Here is a 5,673-nt window from a genome sequence, read left to right on the forward strand (position 1 = left end):
AGGCTTAAAGCTCATCATAATATGCGGAATAAGCTCTTCCATGAGAAGTACAACATTGATTTTTCATGCCTTTGGCAGATGCAAATTTAGGCATTTCTAAATGATGGGCTTTCATTTTACGACATAGCTTGAATTTAGAAATTTAGGGGCAATTTTATTTTGCAAGCATCTTTATTTTAAGGTTCAGAGAACTGAATGATGCCCATGCATTTTTTAATACTACAAGCCAGCCTTACTTAAAAAACTCCATAACACAAACATTACAGATAAAACATTCATATCTAATGCCGCTAAATCCAACTTTCGTTGCCAAGGCCATGAATTCTTGTTGGGTCCTTTCCTTCCCTGCTGGGATTTGAGTCATCATAATCAAATCCATTTGAGAGGTACTCTTTGTAGAACTGCTAATCTTTGGCGTAATTGGAAGAATTGCCTCGACGACTATTATGGCTTGTTTGGAAGTTTAGAGAGGGAGGAGAGTAGAGGGGAGTAGAGGGGAGGGGAGTAGTGGGGAGGAGAGTAGAGGAGAATGATTCCCCTCAACCTTGTTTGGATGTTTTTGAAATTAGTAAGGGGGAATGGAGTAATTAGCCCTTCCCCTTGTGTAATTTTGTTAATATAATAAGGGTAAATTAGGTAATTTCCTTGGTCAATAGCTTATGTACTCTACTCCCCTTCCAAATCTCTCCAATTTGGGAGAATTAAAAATGGGGGGCTAAAGGGAGTTGAAACCCCTCCAAACCCTTCCCCTTCCTTCCTTAAAAAACTTCCAAACAAGGTAATTAGATTACTCTCCCTCCCTCTACTCTACTCCCCCTCCATTTTTAAACATCCAAACAGGCCATTACCTTTCCATCATGTAGAGTAGCATTGTAGCAGTTTTTCAACAGCTTTAGGCAATGTTCATCATCCCAATCATAAAGTATATACTACAAAATTAACCAATTATGATATTATTTGTCTTGAATTCTTTTTTTCTTTTTCTTTTTTGCGCGAAACATTTAATTTTAAAGGACATTACTGTCACACAAAAACAAATTCAAAGAAATCGTCCATAATTATATGTGTATATATATATATATATAATTGTTTATAATGCTAATAAAGCAAGACTATATGTCATAACTTAATCCCTATCCCAACTGATGTGGCTATTGAGTTCTTGTCATTTGGTCCCATTTCTCCTAAGAATGCCACTGCCACATCAATTGGACTTGATATAATTTATTTATTAATGTTGAGGGTGACAAAACTTTTTGAATACTTGACTATTTCACTGAGTGCGTGTATATGTATTCTCCACCCCACATATACCTTATAATTATAAAGAGAAATTCCTTGAAAGTAACCATGGTTTTAAATCCAAGATCTCATGGATCTTATGGAACTTTAAGAACCGCTAGACCAATCTAATGGAGTTTTTTTTTTTTTTTGATGAAGTCTAATTGAGAGTTTAAGACAATTTGATGGAAATAAAAGCATTTCCTGTATCATATTTAGATTTAAAACCATGGTTTTAGGTTAATCAAAACAAAATACTTACAAATTAAATCTAAAGCTTTCCTTCATAAAAATGTTGTCCCCTTTAGGAACGCTTTCGAACATCTCTCCTCCCACATGTTCCACACTTGCAACATAAGTTCCTTTTTTATTTTATTTTATTTTATTTTTAATACCTCTCTTTATCTTCACAAATTGTGCATTTATAAACCCTAAGCGATCCAGGCCCTTACACTTATGTTATTAGCATTATTTTTCCACAAAAATTGTATATTCGTCAAATTTCAAACTAGTGAAATAAGAAAATGCCTTGACACGACAACATTATGAAAAAAGGAGCCTTATAACTTTAAATAATACCGAGATAAGGCGGGGCATGTTGTATAACATGATGCAAGTTGAAATTAATGCCTTTGATGTGGGGGTATTTGGAAGTGATGAGGTTTAGAGTGACTCCTAGGCTACCGCCAACATCAACAAGTTGCCTGAGTTGCTCAAAGCCTTTGGAAGACTCAACATTATGCTTAATAACAATATTAGTGTGGTTGAGCATCGCCGTTTTAAAAATCTGATTGAACCTGGGGTCCAAAGAGAGATACTCAAAGACATGCATGCCATAGACCCTGTTGAACGGAATTCCTCCCTCAAGAATTGAGTCTTTCAGTTGGGACCTGTGAACAAATTCCTGTTAGATACCATATCTCATTTATTAAAATTTTTAGCAACATGCGAATTAATTTATTTGGGGTATAAGCTGAATAAATTTAGGTTAACTGTAGTATATTAATTATTCATTTTTTTTAATAATAAAAAGAATTCTTTACATACCACTCATGCATGCATGTTAGATGCTACTAAACGTGATGGACCACTAGAGTAGTACTCGACTAGCATTTCATAACAAATTCACTTGCAGGCAGTGCCAAAGTTGTCATGTAATGAGCAAGGTAAATAAAAAAGGAAAGAAAGGCAACACAAAGAAAACCTTGTCATGAAGCGAGGCAATCATGGGGGCCAATCACACACCATCTTCATTGCGCACAAAGTGTTTAGACACGGGAGAAAGAGCGTAGAGTCTCTGGAAAGAACCAAACTCATCGGCAACCATAGAGCAACCAAGCACAGAGTGGCTGGCCAGCATTCGGGGTATGCGGTCCAGCATCATGGCAGCGTTGGGGTTTTTGGTGGGCATTTGTGCTACAATGATCTGTGAAGGGGAGAGGCCATTACATATTCTTTAAATTGAATTGGCTCTCTTTTGTTCACAAACTGGAAATTTTGTTAGTGTATTTATAGACATTGAGTAGGGTTGTCCACGGGTCGGGTTTGTACCCAACCCGGAATTAGGGGTGGCAATTCGTGTTCGCGTGTCGGGTTCGTGTCGTGTCAAGTCATGAGTATTCGACTACATAGGTCAACACTAACCCAACATGTTTATTAAACAGTTCAGTTGTGTCGACTTGTTTATCAGATTTTATCAAAATGAAAAAAAAAAATTATGAAAAAACAAACAAATAAATATTTTTAATATAAAATTCAGAATTGACAAGTAATTGTATGATAAATAATTATTCAAAACTAAAGCATATTCCAATATCACAAATAATCCATCACAATATGTCAAAGAAAATAAATCACAACAACTAATATGTTTATATACCTAGAGTTTGAAGGGTATATTGGTAAAATGTCATTTAATTAAACAGGTCAAACGGATCAAACGGGCTCCATGTGTTCAACACTAACCCAAACCATTTATTAAATAGGTTAGCTGTATCAACTCAAATATGACACGAACCCGTTAAGCCTCAATCCATAACCTGCTAATTTCGTGTTGTGTTGTGTCGGGTTCGCGGGTCATGTCAAATTTTGCCACCCTTACCCGAAACTGACTCGCCGGAATCAGGTGGCAAAAAGATGCACCAGCCGCCGACCGCCGGAGTAATTGAATTGGGCAGATCAGACCATCAACGGGCAGCAGTCAGGTTGGTCGGGGTCAAAAATCCAGAAAACGGCGAAATCGGCATAAAAACGGCGAAAATAAACGCATGAAAATGGCAAAAATCCGGCCAAAATATTTGAGGTTTCTCCAGATCTAGCCTAATCTAGGCCATTTTGGCTAGATTTGGCGAAATCTCGTCGAGATCTTGACGAAAATGGTCTAGATCTCATCAGATCTACCAAATATTGCCAGAAATCTTGTGGGTCGGTCGAATCGGTTTGATCGGATTCTGGAGAAGGAAAACCGACTTCCAACCGGCCAAACTCGGGTTTTGGAGGAACAAACCCGTCGCCGACCGCCGGAGAAGTCGAATCGATCGGCGGCGGCGGGTGGGTCGGGTTGGCTGGGTCTTTGGACAGCCCTAACATTGAGAATGTTCTGGCCAATATATCTTTTTTGTCTCCATATTTAGGGTTACAGTTAATGTTGTTTCCTTGGCAACATTAAATTTTTGGTATATACCATCAACTCACTGACAGAAATGCCTATATGTAAAAAAGATTCACAATTGCACAATTAACACACTTTAGGCTCAAGACATGTTTAGTTATTCTTTAAAATAAGGAATAATTATTTTTCTTTAAAATGGTTGTGATAGTTATTCCTTAGTAGGTGCAAATAATTTCTAAAATTAATATATTTTCAAATAAACAAATTTTCTATATATATACGTGACAATTATAAAAATAAAAAATCATAAAAAATAACTTATCTCTCTCTTAAATTTTAAAAAAGAGTAATGCTATAGACATAAACTATTTTACAACAGTTTTATAAACTGCTGATGTGGTTTTAGTATTTTCCAAATAATTATCTATAAGTAAAATGTGATGATAGTTATGGGGCCCATATTAGAATTAATAAGAATTTGCCACATTAATAGTTTGTAAAAATGTTGTAAAATAGCTTGTGCTTGTAGCATTACTTTTGAAAAAAAAAATATATATATTTTTAAGGAAATATAATTGTATGCGTAAGATATTTCTTAAAATAAATTTTAAGTTTTATTCTAATATTACAACTCACAATCAAATTTATGAATAAGTTTAGTTATTCCATTACAACACATTTTATTCCCAGTAATAAAGATTACAATTCTTATTGTAATCCTTATTCAGTATACCAAACGTGCCCAAAGTTAATAATAGAGACTAGACCAAATTGACTGTAAGTTGAAAATAACAAAAATCAAATTAACTGTTACCAAAATATAAAAATTAGATTAACAAAACACCTAGATATATGAACCAAAGTAATATTTTGGCCATGATTGTATCAGTAGCAAACGACAACTATAATTACTATGGACCGAGGGTGGCAATTATGTAGAGATAATTAGATATTGCTCATAAACAAACAATCGTGATGGAACTCCTAGTTACGAAGATAAGCTAATCACTGCCATATTTAGTGGAGTAAGTTTACTACCACAACAATTACTACAACTTTTATTACAACTCATTTATATAACGAGTTGTAAGTAGTGAAAAAAAAATAGTGGATCTATGTGGGTCTAAAATTCCACTATTTAGAGCATCCATAGCAATTGTGCTATTTTTTAAGCTATTTAGCACCACAAAAATCCATTTTATTTATTTTATCTACTCACTTTACAAAACATCCAGTATTAGTGGATCTATTTTAGCTTTCAACACAATAAAATAATATAAACATCACAATAAAATAATATATCTACTACATTATTTTATTAATTTCTTTCTTTCTCTCTATCTCCGCGTCTTGCCTCTCTCCAATATCCGCTCTCACTTCTCACTTCTCTCTTCTCTCTCACTTCTCTCCCTTTTTTTCCCAGCAAGTCTCGTCGCCACTCTCTCCTTCCCACCCATCACCATCTTGAAACCTTCCTCGCCGGCGCCAGAGACGAACTCATCGTCAAAGCTCTCAAGGATCTTGTCGTGGATGAGGGCCTCTTGGGCCACTGAGAACGTCGGCATTCTTCAGTCGGGGTTGCGGGTTTGTGGGTTGTGCCATGGGTTTGGGATCTTTCTTTCTACTCTAATTGATCGGTTGTGGGTTTGTGATTTGTGATGTGGGTTTGTGTTTTGTGGTGGTTGTAGATTATTTTTGTTTATAGCAGAGGGTGGTGTGGATTACTCACCGGATCGTTGGGTTAATTCAGTGGCATGGGGCAAGGGAGTTAGGCCGGTGAG

The 5,673-nt window shown here is 35.9% G+C and overlaps 1 pseudogene; it reads right to left on the minus strand.

The window, feature by feature from the left end:
- Positions 1–232: 232 nt before the first annotated feature.
- LOC112008521 (cathecol O-methyltransferase 1-like) lies at positions 233–5,457 on the minus strand (annotated as a pseudogene).
- Between the last annotated feature and the right edge of the window lie 216 nt (positions 5,458–5,673).

This window comes from Quercus suber, unplaced genomic scaffold (genome assembly GCF_002906115.3).
Source record: "Quercus suber isolate HL8 unplaced genomic scaffold, Cork oak 2.0 scaffold_347, whole genome shotgun sequence".
In the NCBI taxonomy this organism is placed as follows: domain Eukaryota; kingdom Viridiplantae; phylum Streptophyta; class Magnoliopsida; order Fagales; family Fagaceae; genus Quercus; species Quercus suber.